At 43.0% G+C, this 26,473-nt stretch overlaps 1 protein-coding gene across 11 annotated transcripts in view; it reads left to right on the forward strand.

The window, feature by feature from the left end:
* Positions 1 to 26,473, forward strand: part of RUSC2 (RUN and SH3 domain containing 2) — a 61,872-nt gene that overhangs the window by 14,409 nt on the left and 20,990 nt on the right. For 3 of the 11 annotated variants that reach the window (XM_010807922.3, XM_024995538.2, XM_059888992.1), the window contains exon 2: positions 11,738 to 11,887. The gene's annotated coding sequence lies outside the window, so the exon portion shown is untranslated. 11 annotated transcript variants of the gene reach the window in all.

Genomic DNA, 26,473 nt, shown 5'->3' on the forward strand with positions numbered 1-26,473 from the left:
GCATCATCTTTCGGGATTTGGAATAGCTCAACTGGAATCCCATCACCTCCACTAGCTTTGTTCGGTGATGCTTTCTAAGGCCCACTTGACTTCACATTCCAGGATGTCTGGCTCTAGGTCAGTGATCACACCATCATGATTATCTGGGTCGTGAAGATCTTTTTTGTACAGTTCTTCTGTGTATTCTTGCCACCTCTTCTTAATATCTTCTGCTTCTGTTAGGTCCGTACCATTTCTGTCCTTTATCGAGCCCATCTTTGCATGAAAAGTTCCCTTGGTATCTCTAATTTTCTTGAAGAGATCTCTAGTCTTTCCCATTCTGTTGCGAAAGATGCTCAGTTGTGTTCAACTCCTTGTGACTCCATGGACAGCAAAAAAGGCTGAGCACCGAAGAATTGATGCCTTCAAACTGTGGTGCTGGAGAAGACTCTTGAGAGTCCCTTGGACAGCAAGGAGGTCAAAGCAGTCAATCCTAAAGAAAATCAACCCTGAATATTCCTTAGAAGGACTGATGCTGAAGCTGAAGTGCAAATACTTTGGTCACCTGATGCAAAGAGCTGACTTATGAGAAATGACCCTGATGCTGGGAAGATTGAAGGCAAGAGAAGAAGGGAACGGAGGATGAGATGGTCGAATGGCATCACTGACTCAGTACACATGAGTTTGAGCAAACTCCAGGAGATCAAGGACACGGAAGCCTGGCAGGCTGCAGTCCACGGGGTTGCAAAGAGTCGGACATGACTAAGCAACTGAGCAACAACAAATAGACTCTTATTTGCTATACCAAGTCATAGCAAACACTGGATATTAATTAAATCAGAAAGTGTGAGAAAGGTGGATGTAGGAAGTAAAAAAAGAATGTTTAAAATTAAGAAATAATTAATATGCATGTGATTTATAAACATGAACATAAATGCCAGATGAGACTGCTAAAAGATTTGAAAGTAGTGGAAAATGACACAGAGATAGAAGGGGATTGGAGCTGTGGATTTCTATTATTGGTCAGAAGCTTTATAGGACAATGAATACTGGAGTGGGTAGCCTTTTCCTTCTCTATGGGATCTTCCCAACCCAGGGATCTAACCCAGGTGTCCTGAATTGCAGGTGGATTCTGTACCAGCTGAGCCACAAGGGAAGCCCTTTCACTTTTAACTTTGTAACCATGTGCATATATTAATTTGATAAGGTCTTTACTTTTTAAAATAAATCCCCTGACACACATCAGCCTCTGGGTAGTGACTGTCTTTACTGTAACAGCCAACCTTTGTTGACCACCCAACCAATCTGCTTGATTTTCCATTCACTTTTGCACCCTCTGCAGTCTAATTTCATTTCCACTAACCACTCCCCTGAAATTGTTTATGTCAAGGTCATCAGTGGACTCCTGGTTGCCAAATATGATGGACACTTTCAACGACTCTGTTTTCTTTCAGTTTGTCTAAGACACCAACCACTGTCTTGCCTCAGGGCCTTTCACACATGTCATTCCCTCTGCCTGGAATGTTGTCCCCACCTTTTCACCTGTTTAACTTCCTTTCAGCTAACCTTTCAAGGCTCAACATGTAATTACAGAGAGGCCTTCACAATTTACCAGAAAGGCCTTCCCTGACCTCTTAATCACATCTGTCATCAGTCTTAATCAGACCTTCTTAATACTCTGCACTTTATTTTCAAGGCATTTATCACATTTCATAATTGTATTTTTATTTATGTGATTGTTTGCTTTCCTCCACTAGATTGTAAGCTTCCTGAGGGCAGGGATAATATCTATTTTGTTTACCACTGTATTCCTAGCAATAGTCTATTCCTAGCCAATAGGAATCTTTGCCCAAAGATTGAATAATAGTCCTCGAAAGAGGTATTTCAGGAGGACCTAGAAGTAGAGCACTGATTTTAGGAATTAAAAGAAAGGATAGATTAGAGAGGCTTTTCTACAGCAGAAGCTACGGGACTTTGATAGGGTCTCCTGGGGTACATGTTTGGAAATAATTAGACCTTTTAAGTAGAATCTTGTCAGCCCATGAATTTATGTAGAGGACTCACCTTCACTGTCTTCTGCTAATGTAATTCAGGTAGTCATGTACCTGTATTCACTGGGTAGGAAAATCTTGATTCATAGATAAATTGCATATTCACACTGACTTTCTCTGTATATTATCTTGTGATGTTTCCTGAGATTGAGTCACTTTCCAGCTTCTAGGGGACAAAGAATAGAGCCATAGGGTTAAAGATTTTGAGGTGGTATGCCTGTTGAAAGGTACTGGGTATGACAGTGACAAGATTCTCTGCTGTGAATTGGTAAATTGAATAGTAGTGCAGCCTCAGAAGTCAATGGGAAGGATTTAGATTCAAGGAAAGGAGACATTCCTGATTCACATTCATTATAATTATTTACTGAGCCTTCAGTTCAGTCAGTTCAGTCACTCAGTTGTGTCCGACTCTTTGCGACCCCATGAAGCGCAGCACCCAGGCCTCCCTATCCATCACCAACTCCCAGAGTCCACCCAAACCCGTGTCCATTGAGTCGGTGATGCCATCCAACTATCTCATCCTCTTTCATCCCCTTCTCCTCCTGCCCTCAATCCCTCCCAGCATCAAGGTCTTTTTAAATGAGTCAGCTCTTCGCATCAGGTGGCCAAAGTTTTGGAGTTTCAGCTTCAACATCAGTCCTTCCAATGAACACCCAGGACTGATCTCCTTTAGGATAGACTGATTGGATCTCCTTGCAGTCCAAGGGACTCTCAAGAGTCTTCTCCAACACCACAGTTCAAAAGCATCAATTCTTCGGCGCTCAGCTTTCTTCATAGTCCAACTCTCACATCCATACATGACCACTGGAAAAACCATAGCCTTGAATAGATGGACCTTTGTTGACAAAGTAACATCTCTGCTTTTTAATATGCTGTCTAGGTTAGACATAACTTTCCTTCCAAGGAGTAAGCATCTTTTAATTTCATGGCTGCAGTCACCATCTGCAGTGATTTTGGAGCCCAGAAAAATAAAGTCAGCCACTGTTTCCATTGTTTCCCCATCTATTTGCCATAAAGTGATAGGACTGGATGCCATGATCTTCGTTTTCTGAATGTTGAGCTTTAAGCCAACTTTTTCACTCTCCTCTTTCACTTTCATCAAGAGGCTATCACTTTCTGCCATAAGGGTGGTGTCATCTGCTGCTGCTGCTGCTAAGTCACTTCAGTCATGTCCGACTCTGTGTGACCCCATAGATGGCAGCCCACCAGGCTCCCCCATCCCTGGGATTCTCCAGGCAAGAACACTGGAGTGGGTTGCCATTTCCTTCTCCAATGCATGAAAGTGAAAAGTGAAAGGGAAGTTGCTCAGTCGTGTCTGACTCTTCGAGACCCCATGGACTGCAGCCTACCAGGCTCCTCCGTCCATAGGATTTTCCAGACAAGAGTACTGGAGTGGGGTGCCATCACCTTCTCCAGTGTCATCTGAGTCTTCACTAAATGCCAATCATTGTTCCACATGTTTTCTATATCTTTTAACTTCCACCAGCACCCTGTAAGAGGAGGTATTATTAGCCCCATGTACAGGTGAAGAAAGTGAGGGGAGTCAAATAATTTGCCTTTAAACTTTTTCATGATGGCCATTCTGACGTGCACTCATCTTCTCCTGCAAGAACACCAAAATCACAACTAGCTGCCGAACAGCCATCAACAGGAGAATGTTGGATCCCACCAGAATTAGTCCTTAGAGGCAGAGTTATATACCAGCCGTTTCTTAGCTCCCTTCCAAGTGGCACAGTGGTAAAGAATCTGCCTGCCAATTCAGGAGACACAAGATACATGGGTTCGATCCCTGGGTTGGGAAGATCCCCTGGAGGAGTAAATGGCAACCACTCCAATATTCTTGCCTGGAAAATTCCATGGACAGAAGAGCCTGGCAGGCTACAGTCCATGGGGTCACAAAGAGTCGGACGTGACTAAGCATGTGCACAAGGTCAAGGTCTCTGTTGACCAGAAAGAAAAGTGCTTGGCCTAAAGCTGGAGAGAGCAAATCAGAGTTCAGTTTCTTCATTATAAATGAACAGCAGTTTCTTAGTTGAAGTGAGTTGTTATGCCTTAAACAAGTGTTTGATGTAAATAGGGACTGAACTCCTGCAGAATGAATGGGAATAAAAATGGGGCTCAACTGAGAGCAAGTTATTGATAGATTCTAGTGACTACTTGGGAGAGGGCAATGGCAACCCACTCCAGTGTTCTTGCCTGGAGAATCCCATGGACGGAGGAGCCTGGCTGCCATCTATGGGGTCGCACAGAGTCGGACACGACTGAATCGACTTAGCAGCCGCAGTAGATGACACCACCCTTATGGCAGAAAGTGAAGAACTAAACAGCAGCAGCAGTGACTACTTGAAGGGCCAGAGTTTTCAACCAAAACACATAACTTTGGTTGACAATTCAGTATAAACTGGTCCCTGATTTAATAAATATGCTAACCTCCTTCCATGGACAGAGATGGCTTTTATGGAATAACTGTGTATCCTTTGAATATAGCACATTCCAAAGGCCTACTTCATAGTTTGTGTGGTCATAATTATTTAGTTGTTTATTTAGTCTCCCCAGGCGAACTTATAAGCACTATATGAAGGCCAGCCCCGGATCTGCTTTGTTCACATAGTCTGGTGCCTTGAAATTCATAGATGCTCGGTTCATGTTTATGGGCTTATTCATCTTGTTCTTGGGCAAGACTGGCATCTGAGGTTCTCAGGGCCACAAACAAATTCTATACATCTGCCCAAAGTAGGGGAGGAAGGCCTCCCAGAGCCTTGTTGTGCTTCTAGGGTGAGCTATTAGACTCCCTAGGTTCTGCCTCGTTTGGGTGGAGCCTCAAAGACTTGATGCCACTGGTCTTAGCAGTGGGGCTCTGGTTTTAGTAGTGGGGCTCATCTTTGTTCTGAGATGTTAACTGTAAACAAATTGTGCTATTTCCTGTCCCCTGGGGAACTCAAAGGGGCCACAATTGAGGGGCAGTGACAGCACAAGAGTTACAGTGTTCTCTGCTGGAACCTCCCTATTGCTAGCCAGAGATGGCTCCAATATAGGCTAGCCAGTCAGGAAATTCCAAACTCTTTTCCTGAACTCTAAACAGCTAGAGGAATCTCTCCAGCTGGAGTTGGAAAAGCTCCCAGTGAGGAGAGCCGAGTCTTACGTAACTTTTATGGACTGACCATTTTTAGGAAAAAACAAACAGTTTCTCAGCTAGTGCTGGACTTTTTGAGGCACATCCTGCATTCTTTCCTGGAGGCTCAGCCTCTCACAAAACAGAGTTGAAGACTGGTGAGGTTCAACGGGGACGGATGACACGAGACAGAGAGAGTACACCTGTTGGACATTCTGGCTGGAATGTGCAATTTTGGTTCTCATGGTGCAGCTCCCACTAGCAGTGAAGGGAGTGCGGTGTTGGGGTGCAGGGAGAGGAGCCATACCTGGGGATACTCTCCCTGCACATTCCAGAGGCCAGCCACTACCAGCTCTGTCCACTCAGCACCCCACATCCCACTAGGGAGGAGTAGAACTTAGTGTGTATGAATACATCCAAAATTGTAATGAACCAAATTCTGCTCTGGAAAAAGAAATTTTCCCAATTTACTTTGGTAAAGATTCAGTTCCTCCTTAGTTCAGTTCAGTGAACATTATAAACCATGTGCCAGACTCTGCTGCTGCTGCTAAGTCGCTTCAGTCGTGTCCAACTCTGTGCGATCCCAGAGAGGGCAGCCCACCAGGCTCCCCCGTCCCTGGGATTCTCCAGGCAAGAACACTGGAGTGGGTTGCCATTTCCTTCTAGGCTAGGTTAAATGACTGCAAAGATGAGTAAGACCATTTCTGTCCTTAACATGCAATCAAGGGAGGAGAGAAAATGTATATAAACAGTTATAATATACTTCCTTGCCATATAGTCCTGTGTTTTTTATGTATTTCTTTTATTCTTAACTCTCTTATAAAGGTAACCATCAGTTTTATGTCTACTTGTGAACTTAGGGGGCTGCTTTATTGACTGTGCCAAAGCCTTTGACTGTGTGGATCACAATAAACTGTGGAAAATTCTGAAAGAGATGGGAATACCAGACCACCTGACCTGCCTCTTGAGAAACCTATATGCAGGTCAGGAAGCAACAGTTAGAACTGGACATGGAACAACAGACTGGTTCCAAGTAGGAAAAGGAGTACGTCAAGGCTGTATATTGTCACCCTGCTTATTTAACTTATATGCAGAGTACATCATGAGAAACGCTGGGCTGGAAGAAACACAAGCTGGAATCAAGATTGCCGGGAGAAATATCAATAACCTCAGATATGCAGATGACACCATCCTTATGGCAGAAAGTGAAGAGGAACTAAAAAGCCTCTTGATGAAAGTGAAAGAGGAGAGTGAAAAAGTTGGCTTAAAGCTCAACATGCAGAAAACGAAGATCATGGCATCCGGTCCCATCACTTCATGGGAAATAGATGGGGAAACAGGGGAAACAGTGTCAGACTTTATTTTTTGGGGCTCCAAAATCACTTCAGATGGTGATTGCAGCCATGAAATTAAAAGACGCTTACTCCTCGGAAGGAAAGTTATGACCAACCTTGAGAGTATATTTGAAAAGCAGAGACATTACTTTGCCAACAAAGGTTCGTCTAGTCAAGGCTATGGTTTTTCCGGTGGTTATGTATGGATGTGAGAATTGGACTATGAAGAAAGCTGAGCACTGAAGAATTAATGCTTTTGAACTGTGGTGTTGGAGAAGACTCTTGAGAGTCCCTTGGACTTCGAGGAGATCCAACCAGTCCATCCTAAAGGAGATCAGTCCTAGGTGTTCATTGGAAGGACTGATGCTGAAGCTGAAACTCCAAAACTTTGGCCACCTTATGCGAAGAGTAGACTCATTGGAAAAGACTCTGATGCTGGGAGGGATTGGGGGCAGGAGGAGAAGGGGATGACAGAGGATGAGATGGCTGGATGGCATCACCAACTCGATGGACAGGAGTTTGAGTGAACTCTGGGAGTTGGTGATGGACAGGGAGGCCTGGCGTGCTGTGATGCATGGGGTCACAAAGAGTTGGACACGACTGAGTGACTGAACTGAACTGAACTGAATTTATGATAAACAAAAATACAAGAAAATCTCCCTTTTTCAGGTGTGACCAGTTATATTTCTAAATTATACGTGAAATAGGCAGGCACAACTTTAAAGAATATTCTTATATTAATTGTTCTTATTTCCATAATTTTCTCAAGCTGAGATGAGGCATTTTAGAATTTTGAATGTAACTTGAATCTTTCAAAATAACAAATAGCTTTCTCACTGAATTAGGATTTGCCTTAGACAAGGATTTGCCTGTACCTTTTGCTTTTTCTCTCAAATGAAGTATTAGGCAGACATCTAGCACAGCAGTAGCTTGGTAGACTATTATTGTTGTTGTTTAGTCGCTAAGTTATGTCTGACTTTTGCCACCCCATGAACTGTAGCATGCCAGGCTTCCCTGTCCTTCACTATCTCCTGGAGTTTGCTCAAACTCATGTCCATAGAGTCAGTGGTGCCATCCAACCATCTCATCTTCTGTCGCCCCCTTCTCCTCCTGCCCTCAATCTTTCCCAACATCAGGGTCCTTTCCAATGAGTCAGCTCTTCACATCAGGTGAGATAATAAATATCACATAGATAGGAAATAATGGCTACTGTCATTGTAAGTATTATTCTTTAGCTACAGGTCATCCCCTTCTAGTCTATGTTGTGTGGTAAGGTAGTGAAAGGGCAAGTCGCTCAGTCGTGTCCAACTCTTTGCGACCCCATGGACTATACAGTCTGTGGAATTCTCTAGGCCAGAATACTGGAGTGGGTAGCCTGTCCCTTCTCCAGGGGATCTTCTCAACCCAGGGACCAAACCCCAGTTTTCCACATTGCAGGCGGATTCTTTACCAGCTGAGCCACAAGGGAAACCCAAGAATACTGAGTGGGTAGCCTATCCCTTCTCCAGCATAACTCTGGTAATTCCTGACTCTGCACATTGTCCTTATGTTGCTTTTATAGTAGTTTAAGCCCTGTTTACAAAGCTATTTTAACTATTAGTAAAGGAGCCTAGATTTACAGCTCTATGTCTTTACTTAAAATAAGCTCACTTCTCTCCTCATGCCTTTCACCCATATTTACTATATCCAAACTCATCTGACTGTTGATAGTTCCTTTGCTATCTACAACCATGCCACATATAGAAAAGGGAGGGATAGGTAAGAGAGAAGGACTTGAGACCCAGGTCAGTTCAAGTGTGGGTTTGGAACCTGGGGAGCAGGAGAAGAAGAAAAGAAAAAGGCCTGGTAGAGGCATGGGATGGTATTATTAAATAGAAATAGAAAGATAAAGGCTGTTTATGGCTCAGTCTGCACTCCAGAATGATAATGCAATAAGCTAAATTCCACAGATGTTTTTGAAGCACTTTATATGAAGGGAATTAGCCAGTCTGTCAGCTCCAATACAAATAAACTCAGAATTCTTCCTTCACATTCCTCAATGGCTCCTTAGAGGGGAGCTGCCTCTGAAATATATGCAACAACCATGTGGGAAGAGGAAAGAGGATCCCTAGGCAGGCCCAGCAGAGTCAGAATTTTGAGAAACAGACTTTGAATAGAGAGGCCTTTAAAGTCCAGAATAGAAATCAGCAAATTATGGTCCATGCCAGAATAACTTTATAAGGTTTTACATTTACACTGAGAATGGTTTTTACATTTTTAAAGAATTGTTTTTTAAAAAAAGGAAGAAGGGAGTATATAGCAGAACTTTATGGCCACAAAGCCTAAGTAGTAACTGTCTGGCCCTTTACAGACAGCGTTTGCTGAAAGGAGGGTTTTCTGAAAGCTCACCAGAAGCTGGAGGATGCAGGAAAATCTATTTTGAACCCTAGGGTAGGCACTTGCAGAAAAAAAAGGTACCAGCATCAATGACGAATAAATTTCTATTTCTACTTTCCAAAAGTGCTGGGGACCTAGCAAACTAATGATTGCTGGGCCAGAAAGAGAGAAGCCTTGTACTGGGTTTAGAATACACTATTGCCTTTGTTCTAACGGAGCAGCGGAATATATCCTTTCATTGACACTGCTTTATCAGGCCTTTAGATGGAGCAAGTGGGTGAGTAGAGGCATTTCTTTCTGTTTGCAATTTTCTACTTTCTCTATTACACATTAGTGGAAATTAATAGCTTGTATCTAGGGAAGCAGATTCCTGACTGTTTCAACTGTTCCTCAAGCCAGTGGTAGGGATTATATGCCTGAAAGAAAAGAACTCTACCTCCAAGTACAGGCCAGGTTCACTTCCCAACATGGCCACTGTGACCCAGAAGAATAAAAATATGCAAGACCAGGCCTCTCTACTATATGCATGAGTGACAGTCACAGTTTTAAAATACTTTGGTCCAAAGAATTTATAGCATTTAAATTTCTTGCTACTTATTTTTTATTGAAGTATAATTGATTTACAAAGTTCTAATTTCTGCTCTCCAACAAAGTGATGCAGTTTATATACATATGTGTGTATATACAGTATGCTCTGCTGTGCTGTGCTTAGTCACTCAGTCGTGTTCGACTCTTTGCAACCCCATGGGCCTGCCAGGCTCCTCTGTCCATGGGGATTCTCCAGGCAAGAATACTGGAGTGGGTTGTCATGCCCTCCTCCCGGGAATCTCCCCAACCCTGGGATCGAACTCAGGTCTCCCGCACTGGAGGTGGATTCTTTACTATCTGAACCACCAGGGAAGCCCAAGAATACTGAAATGGGTAGCCTATCCCTTCTCCAGGGGATCTTCCTGACTCAGGAATCGAAGCAGAGTCTCCTGCATTACAGGCAGATTCTTTACCAGCTGAGCTACCAGGGAAGCCCATATATATGTATATTCTTTTTTAAATATTCTTTTCCATTATGGGTTATCATAGGATATCAAGTATAGTTCTTTGTGCTATACAGGAGGACCTTGTTGTTTATCCATTCTATAAATAAAAGCTTACACCTACTAACCCGAACTTCTACTCCATTCCTCCTCCCCCCTCATCCCCTTGGCAACCACAAATCTGTTCTCTACATGTGTGATTCTGTTTCTGTTTCATAGGTAGGTTCGTGTGTCTCATATTTCAGATTCCCCATGTAAGTGATATTATATGATATTTGCCTTTCTCTTTCTGACTTACTTTACTTATATGATAATCTCAAGTTGTATTCTTACTACTTATTATTTGATTGTTCAAATATTTTCTTGCCATCTCACCAGAAGGTGGATATAATTAGCCCCTTCTCCAAATGGTAAACCTAGAACTTGGAGAGGACAGGTACCCTGCCCCAAGATGACCCAGCAAGTCAGAGAAAAAGCCAAGAATGAAAGCAGTGTTCCTATCCGGGCATCCTGCCACTATCCTAGGCATGAGTAGCTTCCAGATGGAGCTGAGATCAAACCGCATATCTTGAGTAATCAAATCTGGTTGATTCTGAGGCTGCATTGTTGTTCTGATGACCAGGTAGATAAGCCTTGAATGGCAGGAGAAAAAATGTACTGAATGGGTGGTTCCCCAGCCTACCTTCCTACTCCTCAAGACGTTGCTATGTGGTGTCTCTGACGATGGCTATGAGTCAGCCTGACGCAGGAAGATGATGGAGTCACTGTTATTGTGTGCTTGGCTGCTGCTTTTGCACTTCAGCATTCCTACCTGGTGTTGTACATTTTTGTCATTCCACAGCAGTCTGCTGTGCACATGACCCCTCAGTAGCCCAGACCCATCTATTTACATCAGCTGTCCAGCTGCCAGCCTCCTCACCTCCCTGTCTGCCAGAGGGGACTAGATGAAATCTGTGTTAGGACTGCCTTTCGGGGATGTAACTGGGATATCCACAGAGTTCTAGATTCTGTGTTCGAAGTGTAAGGTCCCTGGAACTCCACCTCTATGCCTTGGGGGAGAAGGAAGCTTTCACAAAAGATTTTTCTAGGCACTGACTCCTGGCCGGATGAGAGCTGGTTTCTTGGTATTTCTATCCTATTGTGTCATTTCTAGGAAAGAAGCTCTAGCCAAATGATTTTTCAAGGGATTTGATATACCTTCTGAAAATACCATGCAAATCAAATAACGACCAGCCTAACCATTCTTTCTTTGAAATATCCTATAAAACCTTCCCAGGTAGGTTTTTTTCTTTTTTTGCACAAGGTCAGCACTCACAGCACTAATGTGGGACTTGTGACTGATGAGGTGGAGCTTCTGCTTAGTTAAGTAACAGTCTTTCCTTAATTTTATTCAGATCATTTCAGTGCAACCAGTGTGTACGTGTGTGTGTGTGCTCGCGCACGTGCACGCATGCACATATATACCCACCCTTCCAAAACAATGTAAATAACACATCAGGTCCCTTGTCCAGGGCCTTCCTGACTCAGGAGGATGCTGTGAACAACAGCTCTCAATTGAGGTCCACCTGGTCCCAGAGATTTGGGACCAGACAGCTGGACCTATGACAGCTCTGTTTGTTCCTTTTCCCCTTCCCTGTCCTTGTTATTACTAAACTGTTTTCAACAAGGCTCATTTCCTCCAGAATGCAACTCAGCATCCTGGAGAAGACTGAGGCCACTCTTGTAGCAGGAAGCTGCCCTAGATTTGGGCAGTAACCAGTAGAACTTGATACTGACGCCAGAGTGTAAAAATAAACACCTCCTACAGTGCTGTCTTAATCCATTGGCATCAGAGTTGCTATTATTAACCCATAGGCCTCACAGGCAGCTGTGATGGGCAGACAACAGCCTGGCCGGACCTATCCTGCCAACTTGGAATCAGACTGTTTCTTTCCTACATCTACTGGAATCTGATCTGGGGCCCCTGGAGAAGCACCATCAGTCTGGGAGCATGCCCCACAACAGGTAACCCTAGAGATGGATTAGTATCTTTGGTTTGGGAGAGCCTTAGGTTCCTAGGGCCGGCCGGTGAGTCTAGAGTGTAATGGGCACAGGCTTACTGATTCAGTCCTAGTGGAAGGGAGGGGGAAAAAATGACTCTTTTCAGTTCCTTTGGCTCTTTTGAAGAGGTTTTGCCCTGCCAGTTCCCTGGATCTGGAGCCTTTAGGTTTTCTGGGAAATTGGGAAAGGAAAGAGAGAGGTAAGGTCTCCATTGGTCATCTGACAAAGCTCTAATAATAATAGTAACCATGGCTGAGCGCTTACCTTGTGTCAGGTACTTACGTGTAATATCTTATTCAATTCTCCCTCAAGCCCTTGAGGGAAAGTATCATGACAGTTTTGCAAATGAGGAAACTGAAGTTTAGTGAAGTTGAGTAACTTCCCGAAGCCCACAGCTGGCAGGAAGAGTGTCCAATTTGAATCCAAACCTGTCAACGCCAAAATCCATGCTCTGAATCATTACAGAACCTAGGCTCCTGAATATTCTGGGCCCAGGCAAGATTCTTGCCACCTGCTTTAAAAGGTTTTAAAGTAAACATCAGTTTGCTCTCACTTTAGTCTTATAACCAAAACAAATACAGTATTGGGTATGCAGGAATGGTCTTCGCTGCTGCCTGCTAATAAGGCAGTCCCAAGCATCGGGAGCCGGTCTTGGAGACTGTCATTTCAAGTCTACTGGGAAGTAAGTCACATCTGGGAAAAGGCTTTTGACTTGACGGAGGTGTCTCAGGGGCTATGATCCCTCTGCTGAGACTGGGGTGAGACTAGAGCACAGTTTCCCGGGAAGCAAGGCTTTGATGGTTTCTAGCAGTCCTGCTGAGGGTGGAGTGTGCTTGAATGAAAATATTTCCTTGAAGGGCAGCTAGGCGTCTCTCTCCTCTTTCTCCTGCCTCCCCCACCCTGGCTCCACAACTGGCTTGTGGTAATTCAATCTAGATTCTTCTCATAGCCTACTTCACTGTGCATATGTGGCCTTTTATTTACAGCTTTCGAGAGTCTGATTGGATAGCAGCTTACCCGCCCCGCACAACTCAGTCCACTGCCTTGGGGGAGGGGAAGCCGAAAACATTCTGGCTTTGCTTCCTAGAGGCTAGAAGCCAAAAGGAGCAGCCAAAGGAAGAGCAAAGGGTCGACCACACTGAACATTGGAGCAGCATAGGGACCTTTTTGTCCCAGCTAACTTGCTTCTGCAAATATATACTTGAGCGCTATCCTCCAAGTAGAGCAGCCCACGCTGGACCTTTCAACACTCACCCCTGGTTCACTGTCTCTGTCTTGGTGGCTTCCTGCTCCTTGCTGCTCCCCTGCACCTAGCGTTAGGAGGCTCTGTCTCTCTGTCTGTTTATCCACTGCTGCATCCTCCACCCCCTCCATCTGAAGAACTCAACCTGTCAAGGTAGGAATTGACTCTCCTAATTCTCTGTAGTCCTCCCCTCTCTCCCTAACTACATCCTCAAAAGAGGTAGATTTACAGCAAGTTCTCAGTCCTTTGAGACGTCTAACTGTGGCAGTTAGAAGCCAGGCACTTGGAAGTATAGGGGTGTATGTGTGTGTGTGTGTCTGTTTGTGTCTTTCTCTGTGTGTGTATATCCATGTATTTATGTTGAGAGGGAAGACGTTTATTAGCACACTGCATAGGGACCTTCCCTTGGGCCCAAGGTTTTAATTTAGCTTAGTTTATAATTAGAGTTGAAAGGTACCTTAAGAAGTTATCTGATTTAGCCTCCTGCCTCCAAACAGGTGCTATGAGTTGAACTAAGAAGGGAATCAAATGATTGATCTAATGGAGAAGGACATGCACTTGCTGGCTGGATTACTGGAAGAGAATATTTTTCTAGGTGTAATCCCATTTGAGCAGAAGGAGAAACTGGAACAAAGCTGAGTTGATTATCATGGTATTTCTTTGGAATAAAGGAGAGACCCTTTACAGCTCCATGAAGATCAGTGGCTTCTAGATTATTCTTTTCTTGGGTATAATTCTTAGTGCTGCACTCTCCTCACAACTGAGCCTGAGAGGTAAAAGGCTTGGAACTTGTTGGGGGTTTCACCCCAACATATTCTGTCTGTGATTTTTGGTTCCATTAAAGGTGCCTACATATTTCCAGTTCATAAGGGAGGAGATAGACTTTTGGCCACCTGATGCGAAGAGCCAACTCATTGGAGAAGACCCTAATGCTGGGAATGATTGAAGACAAAAGGAATAGAGGGCTGCAGAGGATGAGATAGTTAGATAGCAACACTGACTCAATGGACATAAACAAATTTCGGGAGATAGTGAAGGACAGGGAAGCCTGGCATTCTGAAGTCCATGAGGTCACAAAGACTTAGGTCACATGACTTAGCAACTGAACAATAATAAGACTTGGGGGAAAGGAGATAAACCCACACCAGATAGTCCTAGGAAAGAGCCCATTCTGTTGTACTTCAGAGTCAGACCTCTTCTAGAGTCTATTTGATTTTGGGGGGGTGGACTTTTAGCTGAACCTTTCTGTAACATATTTGAGAAGCCAAACACAAAGCAAGCTCTATGCTTCGAAAGAAGACTGTACATTAGGGAGGCCTGATAAGGAAGCAGCTGGGTGTGTCTGGGACAGCCTTTCAGGCTAGGCCTCTTCCAGCACACACCCAGCACACTGGCTGGCCTCGCTTGGAGTCCAAAATAACTTAATGCCAGTTCAGAACAGTGGCCTCCTCAGCTCGGAGCACACAACCTGGAGGAAAGACAGACGTGCTCCTGGGCATTGGCTGCTATTCCATTTGTGGAATCGGACTCCTGACGTCACAGCCTGGTGCTCTCAGGCAGCTAATAGCCTGTTTATCCTCTCCTTGCAATTCAGCCCAGGGACTACAGGCATTATTATTACCACCAATTCTTAAATCTCCAAATTCTTTCAGCATCTCTCACACATTTCAGTGAGAAGTACTTGTCGTAGAGGAAATTCAGTGTCCATCAAGTCTCATGGCCTGTAAAGACATAGAACCTTAGTAGGCACGGGGATAATTACACAAACTGATTTTTCTGAATTCACTTAGAAAGTTATTTTCTGTACTGTGAAGTGAGTCTGCTGCTGATACAGTTAATTGACATCATTTTCCAAGCATATATGATTTGAGAGTCATGAAGTAAAAAAGGTGATTTCTCTCAGTTTTTGTTTCACTCACCATTTCCCCGATCCCGACCAACCATGCTCAGTCTTGCCTTTGCCCAGAGATTTTCAGAATTTTTTCATCTGAGCCCTAGGGTCCCCTGGAAGTGCCTTTGGGGTGCCCCTCTGAAGTGGAGAGAAGGAGTTGGAGTATATGGGGCTTTAGGCCCTCCCTGCTTCAACCAGAGTTGTTCTATGTATTGGGGCTGAAAAAGCTTGAAACCACTGCTCTGACCCTTATCTTACATCCTGAAACATCTTTCTTGCTTCCCTAGCCCTCCACAGAGGCATGTTGCCAATGATTTTAACAAAATTATGAGCCCCTCAAGTTGAGCTCTTACCCCTAAACACCCAGCGCAGTGCTTTGTACACAGCAGAAGTGTGTGCAGTGGATACGACTTATTTGATTGATTGATTGACTCTTGAGATGATATTAATTCATGGCCTTGGGATGCTTCTCCCTCAGAGAAAAGAGTATATGGTAAATTGTGGTTTATTTTTATTCAGTATGATTTGGGCACTTCTGACCTTTCCTATTGGAATCACTCATGCAGTCTGAGGCAAAAACATGGCCAAAAGGAATTACCTAACATAGATGGTTTCTGGTGTAGAGGATACCTGACTAGGTCAGCACAGGCAAGTATTTCATGCTAATGTCCAAAGAAAAGTGTCCTGAGGTGAAAGGTAAGCAGAGCGATTGGGAAAGGCTAGGGACAGAAATGTATTCGGATCACATTGTCTTATCTGTTTTTCAGTACTGCCTTCACTGAAAGTTACCTGCCTGATAGTTCCCAAAACTACTCAGTGTCTTGAATATGGGAAATACAGATCTTTTTATTTGCTAAACTATACTTAAAACACTGTCCAAACTATTTATCTATAGCCTCCAGTATATATCTACCTATCTTTTGAAGGGGAGAAGGAGGGCTTTATTTTGTTTTAAAACAATTTACATTTTATAAAAGTTATATACATATGTATATACACATATATGTGTATATATATATAGTTTTTAAAAAGCCAAATAGTAAAAAAAAAAAAAAAAAAAAGAACATTAGTGGGACAACTGGCAAAATCCTCACAATCTGCAACTTCAGATAACAATACTGTATTCAGTGTTGATTTCCTTGTTTTGGCAAATCCACCATGACTATATAAGATGGTAACATTAGGGGATGCTGGTTGAAAAGACATAGGGATACACTCCTAACTATCTTTGTTACTTTTCTAAAAATTATTCCAAAAATAAATAATTTGAGGACTTCCCTGGTGGTCCAATGGTTAAGAATCTACCTTCTAATGGAGGAGATGCAGGTGTGATTCCTGGTCAAGAAAATAAGGTTCCATATGCTGCGGGCCAGCTAAGCCCACATGCCACAGCTAAGACTTGATGCAGCCAAAAAGTTTTTTAATGATTAAGTTTAAAAAGTTTGTACACAACAATAAAAATCTTTACACAAAAAAAGCCAAATACTGCCAAATCTGAAATAATGACCATCAAAATCAATAATACCCAGCAAGAGATTATGACCCACTGAATGTTTTTTAAAAAGCCAAGGATCTATACAGATACCAAAAAAAATAAATAGGAAGGAAACAGGAAATCCTTCTCATATTGAATGCCAGCTAATAAATGTCGGAGGAATAATAGAAAGAAAATCATCATTTTTCAACCATCACAGTAAACAACTATTAATAATTCAGGTAAATCTTCAATGGATGCTGGTATTTTTAAAGAGTAACAACAATGCATTACATTTCTATAAAATGTTTATAATTTATAGAGCATTTTCAGATAGTGTTTTGAATAGGCTACCATTCAGATCTACAGCAAGATGTTTATCTCCCCTTAGCTTCCATATCCTTTTTTTCACTTGGCAACTCCCTATAGCATAGCCTGGTCTAGGCATAAGAATGCTCAGCAGCCAATGATTATATTCAGATATGTTTTATTTTCACATCCCCTGGATCTTTCTAATAATCTCTTACTAACTGCTTATCTATGAGAATTTATCCTTTATTTAAAGCATTTTACCCATAGCTGATTTGTGTTCTGCCTCAAATGTTCTTAATATTTGAAGTTCTTGCAGTTTAAATCTATTACTTGTTGTTTTCTGTTATTCATTCATAGTATCTTGTTTCCATGTATATTTGTGATCTTTGATGAAAATTAATTTTTGCATACTCCTTAATTTTGAGAATCCTGTCGACTTAAGTTGGAGATATTTTTCTCCAAAAGTTTGGAGGAACCATCAACCCTGGATCACATGAGCTTGCTTCAAGGATCTCAGCCTAACTTGGGTTTAGCTATCCCTTGCCTTTCTAGTGGTCCAAGACTTGCCATTCTGACCACAGTAGAAACGTTTGTGCAAACCACATAAAGTCTGTCGACATACAAGATGTGACCACCAGGCTCTCACTTTGCAATCTTCACTCTAGGATCATGACTATGGAAATAAACAGTAGTGAAGTACTGACTGAAGACATGGCTGCTCAGTCATCTTTCCATCCTTAGTATGAAAATGGAAAGAAATGAGGAGTTAAGAGATATCTTGGCCTTGAAGATTTATTTACTAAGCACTTTGCTAAGGCTTAACTTTTTGGTTTTCATCTTCCTTCCTTCCTTGCCTCTTATCAATCAAATATGCTATTCTCTTACAAACAATAAATGCCAGTGAGGGTGTGGAGAAAAGGGAACCCTCTTACACTGTTGATGGGAATGTATACTGATACAGCCACTATGGAGAACAGTTTTAAAGTTCCTTAAAAAGCTAAAAATAGCACTACCATATGACCCAACAACCCCACTCCTGGGCATATACGTGGAGAAAACCGTAATTCTGAAAGATACATGCACTGCAGTGTTTATTGCAGCACTGTTTACAATAGCCAGGACCTGGAAACAGCCTAAACATCCATCAACAGAGGAATGGATAGGGGAGATGTGGTACGTTTATACAATGGAGTATTACTCTGCCATAAAAAGGAATGAAATTGTGCCATTTGCAGAGACATGGATGGACCTAGAGACTGTCATACAAAGTGAAGTTAAGTCAGAAAAACAAATACTGTAGATTAACTAATATATGTGGGATCTAGAAAAATGGTGCGGATAACCTGTTTACAAGGTAGAGATGGAGACACAGATGCAGAGAACAGACATATAGACACTAAGAGGGGGAAGGGGAGGTGGGATGAATTGGGAGATTGGGATCGACATATATACACATGTATAAAATAGATAACTAATGAAAACCTACCGTATAGCACAGGGAACTCTACTTAATGCTCTGTGGTGACCTAACTGGGAAGGAACTCTAAAAGAGAGGGGATACATATATATGTATAACTGATTCACTTTGCTGTACAGCAGAAACTAACACAACATTGTAAAGCAACTATACTCCAATGAAAATTTAAAAATAAATAAATGAATAAAAGAAACGATTTTAAAAGTTAAAAAAAAAAAAAGTTATTCTCAGGCTAAGCTAACCTGAAAGCTGACTTGAGTCCAACTAGCCCACTGGGCTTGCCATTCAATAGCTTTACCAAGCAAACATCAGTGGTGCCTTACTGAGTGCCAAGACTCTGGGCTCAGAATTACTTATCAAGATATAAGACAATCCCACTCTTCAAAAGTGAGCTGTCATCAAGAGATAAATAACAAAATAAAATGGCCAAGACTTGGTACTAAATGAGTTGTGTAGACAGTTGATATTGAAAAAGTTCAGAATAAAGACTTTCATGATAAAGAAAAGCTTCCAGACATGGTAGAATTTGAGCTAGATCCTTTAAAAAGAAACAAAGGCAAGGAAAATAGAGCATTCCAGATGTCTTCCCAGTGGACTGAGCCAAAATTCAGAATAAATTTGTCATCTGATGGAACATGGTTGAATAAGTGGGAAGGAACTTTGAATGCCGCATTAAGGGATTTGGATTATCCTGTAGGCAGTGGGGAGCCACTAACAACTTTTTAGTAGTAAGGTGAGGATACCAATATTGAGGCAGTACTTTGGGGAAATTATTCTTCTGTCAGTATATAGGATAGCTGGGAGGAGACAGCCAGAATGAAAGCAAGAAAACTGATTAGAAGACTGTATGATAATTCAGAGGAGGGGTGCCTGCAGGTCTGAACTCGGATGATAGAAGTAGTGACGGGAACTCGAAAGGCAGTGTGACAAGTAGTTAAGAACACGGACTTTGGAGTCAGATGGTTCTGTGTCTGGCCAGGTCAAACATTACTGACCGAGTTCCCTTTTGTTGTTGTTGTTCAGTTGCTAAGTCGTGCCCATGGACTACAGCACACCAGGCTTCCCTGTCCTTCAGCATCTCCAAGAGTTTGCTCAAATTGACCAGGTTACCTTAGGAAGGTCATTTAGTATTCCTGAGCCTCAGACTTCTCGTCCATAAAATGGAGATAATAATACTTATATTAGAGAGCTGTTATATGTATAAAATGAGACAATGTAAGTGCTTAGCATGTGGGCTTCCCGGGTGGCTCAGTGGTAAAGAATCTGCTTGCCAAGTAGGAGATGCAGGTTCAACCCCTAGGTGAGGAAGATCCCCTGGAGAAGGAAATGGTATTCCACCCCAGTATTCTCACCTGGGAAATCCCATGGACGGAGGAGCCTGGCAGGCTACAGTCTTGTTCAGTCGTTTAGTCGTGTTTGACTCTCGGACCCCATGGACTGCAGCATGCTTCCCTGTCCTTCACTATCTCCCAGAGTTTGCTCAAACTCATGTCCATTGAGTCAGTGATGCCATCCAACCATCTCATCCTCTGTCGCCCCCTTCTCCTCCTACCTTCAGTCTTTCCCAGCATCAGGGTCTTTTCCAAGGAGTCAGTCCTTCACAGCAGGTGTCCAAAGTATTGCAGTTTCAGCTTCAGCATCAGTCCTTCCAATAAACATTCAGGACTGATTTCCTTTAGGATGGACTGGTTGGATCTCCTTGCAGTCCAAGGGACTCTCAAGAGTCTTCTCCAACGCCACAGTTCAAAAGCATCAATTCTTCAGCCCTCAGCTTTCTTTATAGTCCAACTCTCACATCCACACATGACTACTGGAAAAACCATACCTTTGACTAGACGGACCTTTGTCGGCAAAGTAATGTCTCTGCTTCTTAATATGCTATGTTGGTCATAGCTTTTCTTCCAAGGAGCAAGCATCTTTTAACTTCATGGCTGCAGTCACCATCTGCAGTGATTTTGGAGCCCCCAAAAATAAAATCTGTCACTGTTTCCATTGTTTCCCCATCTATTTGCTATGAAGTGATGGGACCGGATGCCATGATCTTAGTTTTCTGAATGTTGAGTTTTAAGTCAGCTTTTTCACTCTCTTTCACTTTAACCAAGAGGCTCTTTAGCTCTTCTTTGCTTTCTGCCATAAGGGTGGTATCATCTGCATATCTGAGGTTATAGATATTTCTCCTGGCAATCTTGATTCCAGCTTATGCTTCATCCAGTCCAGCATTTCTCATGATGTACTCTGCATATAAGTTAAATAAGCAGGGTGACAATATACAGCCTTGATGTATTCCTGTCCCAATTTGGAACCAGTCTGTTGTTCCATGTCCAGTTCTAATTGTTGCTTCTTGTCCTGCATACAGATTTCTCAGGAGGCAGGTCAGGTGGTCTGGTATTCCCATCTCTTGAAGAATTTTCCACAGTTTGTTGTGATCTACACAGTCAAAAACTTTGGCACAATCAATAAAGCAGAAGTATATGTTTTTCTGGTCTTCTCTTGCTTATTTGATGATCCAGCGGATGTTGGCAATTTGATCTCTGGTTCCTCTTCCTTTTCTAAATCCAGCTTGAATATCTGGAAGTTCACAGTTCACATACTGTTGAAGCCTGGCTTGGAGAATTTTGAGCATTACTTTGCTAGCGTGTGAGATGCGTTCCATTGTGTGATAGTTTGAACATTCTTTGACATTGCCTTTCTTTGGGACTAGAATGAAAACCGACCTTTTCCAGTCCTGTGGCCACTGCTGAGTTTTCCAAATTTGCTGGCATATTGAGTGCAGAACTTATAGCATCATCTTTTAAGATTTGAAATAGCTCAATTTTGTATAATGGTAATTTAAATAAAGCTAATTTGAAATAGAAAAATTAAAAAAAAATTTTTTTGATTGGTTGATTGGTTTTTGTTTGGGGAGGGGCACACCACGCTAAGTGGAAGATCTAAGTTCCCCAACCAAAAATCTAACCCACACCCCTTGCTGTGGAAGCTCACAGTCTTAACCATTAGATCACTAGGGGAAGTCCCTCCATTTGGGGGAGTAAGAAGTACCTAATGGGGTATTGGAGATTTGATTCTGGAAGTTCAGGAAGAATGAAGATTTGGAAATCAATAGAATACTGGGAAGGGCTAAACACTTCTCAGGTTGAAAAGATTTCAGGTCTGAGCCCTGCTGTGAATCTATATTTAAATATAGGTCAGGTATTGTGATATTAAACAATGAAGAAAGAATGATCTAAGAAGAAAAACTAGGAAGCCAAAGGAAAAAGACGGTTTCAATAGGAGAGGGTGGATAAGTGTCAGGCAATTTAAATATTATGAGCTTAAAAGTTAGAACTGCTTTTAGAAAGCTCAAGTATTAATAAAAAGAAGACAGACTTCTGATTGTTTAAGAAATAATTAAGGAGAAAGAATTAACATAGTCCATCCTTCTAAGAATTTTGGTATTGAAAAAAAACAGACGAAAGAGGGTTTTGTCTGAGATCCTTGGGTTGACATGGCAGTGATGCCCTCTGTTTTCTAGTGCACCTGAGTTCCTGCCACCTCTGTGCCCACCCAGTTACTGAGCCTGTAAAGACTTCTGCCTCTGTGGTGTTAACAGCATTGTTCACTGCTGCAGCTTCTGTTTTTAACAGCTTTATTGAGACATAACGGATATCTGTTTCATCATTTACAGTATACTATTCAGTTGCTTCCCTGGTGGCTCGGATGGTAAAGAATCTGCCTGGGTCCAGTCCCTGGATTGGGAAGATCCCCTGGAGGAGGGCATGGCAACACACCAGCATAATCTGATTTTAGAACATTTGCATCATCCCCCCAAAAAATCGCATACTTGATAACAATCACTCGCCATTTTCCCTTTCCCCAAGTCCCTGGAAGCCACTCCAGTAATCTACTTTTCATCTCCATAGATTTGCCTAGTCTGGGCGTTTCATATGAAAAGGGCTTCCCTGGTGAAATGAAGTCAAACAATACATGGCCTTTAGTGTTTGGCATCTTCCACTTAGCATGTTTTCAAGGTTCATCCACATTGTAGCATGTTTCACTACATTACTTTTTATTACCAAATAATATTACATTTTATGAATACACCACATTTAATTTAATCTATTCATCTGTTAATGGATATTGGGTTGTTCCTACTTTTTGGCTATTATAAATAATGCTGCTATGAACATTCATATATAAGCTTTTGTGTGAAGATAGATACGTTTTCATTCCTTTAGGGTATATATCTAGGAGTGGACTTTCTGGGTCATATGGTAATTCTGTGTTTAATGTTTTGAGGAACTGCCACACTGGTTTTAAAGTGATTGAACTATCTATTGTACAGTCCTCCAAGCAGCATATGAGGGTTCTAATTTCTCCACATCATCAACATTTATTATTGTCTGTCTTTTTTATTTATCCTTTCTAATAGGGAAAAGTGGTATCTCATTTTACTTTTGATTTGCACTTCCCTAATAACTGATGATATTCGGTATCTTTTCTTGTGCTTATTGAGTATTTGTCTCCTTTAGAGAAATGTCTGCTCAGATCCTTTGCCCATTTTTAAATTGGGTTATATATCTTTTGTTGAGTTATAGAAGTACTTTATGTATTCTGGATAGAAGTCCCTTATCAGATATATGATTTGCAAATGTTTTCTTCCATTCGTTGAGTTGTCTCCTCCCCTTTTTTTTCTTTTCACTATCTTGATTGTGTTCTTTAAAGCACAAAAATTTTAAACTTTCATGAAGTCCAACTTATCTGTTTTTTCCTTTGTCACTTGTACTTGTGGTATCATGTCTAAGAATGCATTATGTAACTCAAGATTGTGAAGGGTTATTCCTTTTTTGCTAAGCTTTCTTTTAATATACCTCCCCCCCCCACTTATGAACAGCAAGCGTCTTCTCTGTCAGCCTTTTGAGTCAGATCTGCCCACCACTTACTTTCCTTTACACTCTCACTCTTTTTGGACTACTCTAATTCAACAAGACTTTGACTCACCACCTTCTACAATCTAAACACTGCTAGTATTTTGGGAAACACAAAATAAAAAATGATACTATCTTAAGCTCTGGATATTGGGAATACAAAGATGAGTATAACTTGGACTTTGCTATCTAAAAGAGCCATTAAAGCGGATATGCAAAAAAAAGAGCATAATCATGTCAAGTAACAAGTGATTTACTTAATCAAAACCTCTCATGAACTGATATTAGTTTCCAATGAAGTTTGCATCAGTATACAATGAAATGAGGAAAATAATGACTATGTTTTTTTTAATGAAATGATGAAAATAATTGATATAAGGGTTTTTTTGTTGTTATTGTTTTAATGATCTTACTTGGCAGTATAAGAAATTGGCAGCCCGTATTGACCCCCTGGCTTCTGTGGGATTTTTTTCTTGTCTGTAAAATCAACAATCTGCAACCACAGTTCAGTAGACAAAGATCATTTCTGGCTTCAAGGTGATCAGTGTAGACTTGACGCAGGAGTTGATCTGGGCCTTGTAGGTTTTGGATAATTCCTTATAGGTTTAGTCAAGTGTAACAGGCAGGAGAATCTGAACAAAGACAGCTGAGTATAAAGAGCTTATGAAACAGGTTTGAAGGACTACATGAATGGAGGAAGGAAAGTAAGGCTGGATAGAAAGTCAGTAGACAGACAAGATGGAGGGAACTTGAAAGCCAAAGTGAGGAGTTTGAACTTGATTCTCTAGGAATTGGATACCACTAAAAGGGGCAGGAGGAGTGAATGTTGAATCTTATAAGACTTATCTTTATAAGACTTCAGGGTAATAAATCTGGCAGTACTAAGTACGAAGTAAATTGCAGGTGAGAAGACTAGTTAGGCATTGTGGTTCATAATGTGATGGCGTTTATAGTTTGTTTCTAGTCAGAAAAAAAATTTATCTTCTCATCAAAGCCTTATAGATCTTTGGCAGTAATTGATGGAAAGTAGGTGATGGTGTAGTCTGTGATGTGGTGAAGTAAGTTAAGCACTGAAGGTAAGTTAAGCTACCTGCTGTAGGCAACTGGAAACATTTCCAGAGTAAGTAGCTTTCCAGTGCACAGCTTAGCCTCACAGAAATTTAAGGGACAAAGACCCTGGGTCCAGAGCTCTAACTGCAGCTCTAAGCACTGGTGGAGATTGACTTTGCCCCTGTCTACAGCTGCTTATCCAGCCTCCTTTGAGGTCTGTTCCAGCTGGGGAAGAGGGAAGCAAAGTGATACCTTCCAACATCCCAGAGGGGACCACTCATGGCTAGTTTTATGAACAGCAGCCTCCCTCTCTCCTTTTTTCTGCTTTGTAGGATCATGGGGCCATGGTCCCTCAAACAGGTCAAGGTTGGAGATAGGTTTGGGGGGATCTTTAGCCACTTCTCTCTAACTCAGCTCATCTCAGCATAACATCAGTGAGCACTTGAGTCTCATAGGGAATAGAAGCAACAATAAAGGGCAAGAAAGGACATCTCTTCTGGATCCTGAGTGGTGGCTGACGTGGTCCTGGCCAGTAGACCTAAGCCTTCTTTTTAGGGCCTGAAAATCCAAGGGCTTGGCTGTGGAGTCCAGATAGTGGTCCATACTGGAAGGAGCCCTGTGACGGCTAGTGCTTGAGGGCCAAGCCCAGCTTGAGACCATCCCTGTTTGGGGATGCCCGTGGGCGGCCCTGGCACGAACTGGCCAGAGACACACTGCTGCTCACGGGGCGCCTGGCTCCGGCTGTTGCTTCTCTACTGTTTCCTGATTCCCACAGAACTGGCCCAGAAGCTGACAAGGGTGGAGTAGGGAAGCGGTGGAGGGCTCTGTAGGGCTTCAGAAGGAACTGAGGTCTCTCTGTGGCCTGAGGGAAACCACTCCTTTCCCTTAGCCTTCCTTTCTCCAGGAAAATAGACTTCCTGCTCCCTGGCCTGACCAAATGGACACCACCTCCCCACAGGCCCAGCTGGTCCCTGCTCAGCACTAACCAAACACTGATGCAGGTGAGAGGGGGAAGGATTCTGCTCCAGCCACACCAACAGACCTTCTGAAGATCCAGGGAGCTGAACTGGACCCTGTGGTGGGAAGGGGCCTGCAGCCAACTTGATCCTAAGGCTCACTACCACTCGGTGTATAGCCTACCAATGGCCCAGTCTCTCTTTCTTTTTTTTCTGATTCAGATCCCATTTCTCTGAAGAGGCACACCCTAGATAGCCTAGTGTCAAGTCTAGGAACTCAAGTAACCGGTGTTACTGCTGGTGGAATGATGACTGGTCCCCACAGCCTCCCTCCGGGCCTGCAGGAACCCCCTCCCCGGCTGGCTGCTCCACCCTGAGGCTAGTCTGGAATCCCAGTGAAAGGAAACGGCTGGAAAACAAGGAGTCATTCAGAGTGGGTGAAAAGAGGAGGGAGAGGTTTTCTGGCTGAGATCTAAAAGGAGGGGCCTGAGGAAGGAAGGAAGCTCCCAGCCTCCTCCCAGACCTTTTCCCTGAGACTCCTAGGAATGAGAGTGGAGCCGGGCCCAGCTCACTAGGCTTCTCTTTGCCGCTGGGAGAGTTCTCGCCTTGCAGCACTGCCTGCCCTCTGTGGCTGACTCCCTTCTCTACCCTCCCCCTTCCCCAGGCTAAAGGGCCCGCAGGGACTGACAGGGAGGGAGGCTGAGCGGCTGCACTGTGGGCATGCCTGTTCCTTTCCCTTCCCCCTTCCCGGAGCAGCAACGTCACCGCAGCACCAGCGGCAGCGGCAAGGATACTGGGCTGGGATTGCGCAGCCTCCCTGCATTAGCAACGATGCCATTGTATTAGCAGAAATCAGATCTTAGGAAATCAGCCCACTTGCCCCTGTGCGGGCCTGTGGAACAGTGCCTCAGCTCCAACTGTCAAGATAGAGCTTGGTCGGAGTGCCGCGGAACAGAAATCTCGGGATTCAGCTAAGGCACCTTACAGAGGTATGGCTCAGCGGAGCTGGGGGGAGGGGCAGGACAGGGACGCTGGAATAACTGATCAGCACATTCGGGCCCCGGCTTCTGAGGATTGGCTTTGTCTTTCCGAGAGGGAGAGAGAGCGGGCGAGCAAGCGAGCAGGAGAGCAAACGTTAGACAAGCTCATCCATGCATACTTTTGGGCTGTGGTGCAGAGATGGGAAGAACAGGCTGGGGCTGATGCTATTTTGTCAAGAAGATCCCCTTCTCCCTTTCTGAGC

Source organism: Bos taurus, chromosome 8 (genome assembly GCF_002263795.3).
Source record: "Bos taurus isolate L1 Dominette 01449 registration number 42190680 breed Hereford chromosome 8, ARS-UCD2.0, whole genome shotgun sequence".
Lineage (NCBI taxonomy): Eukaryota > Metazoa > Chordata > Mammalia > Artiodactyla > Bovidae > Bos > Bos taurus.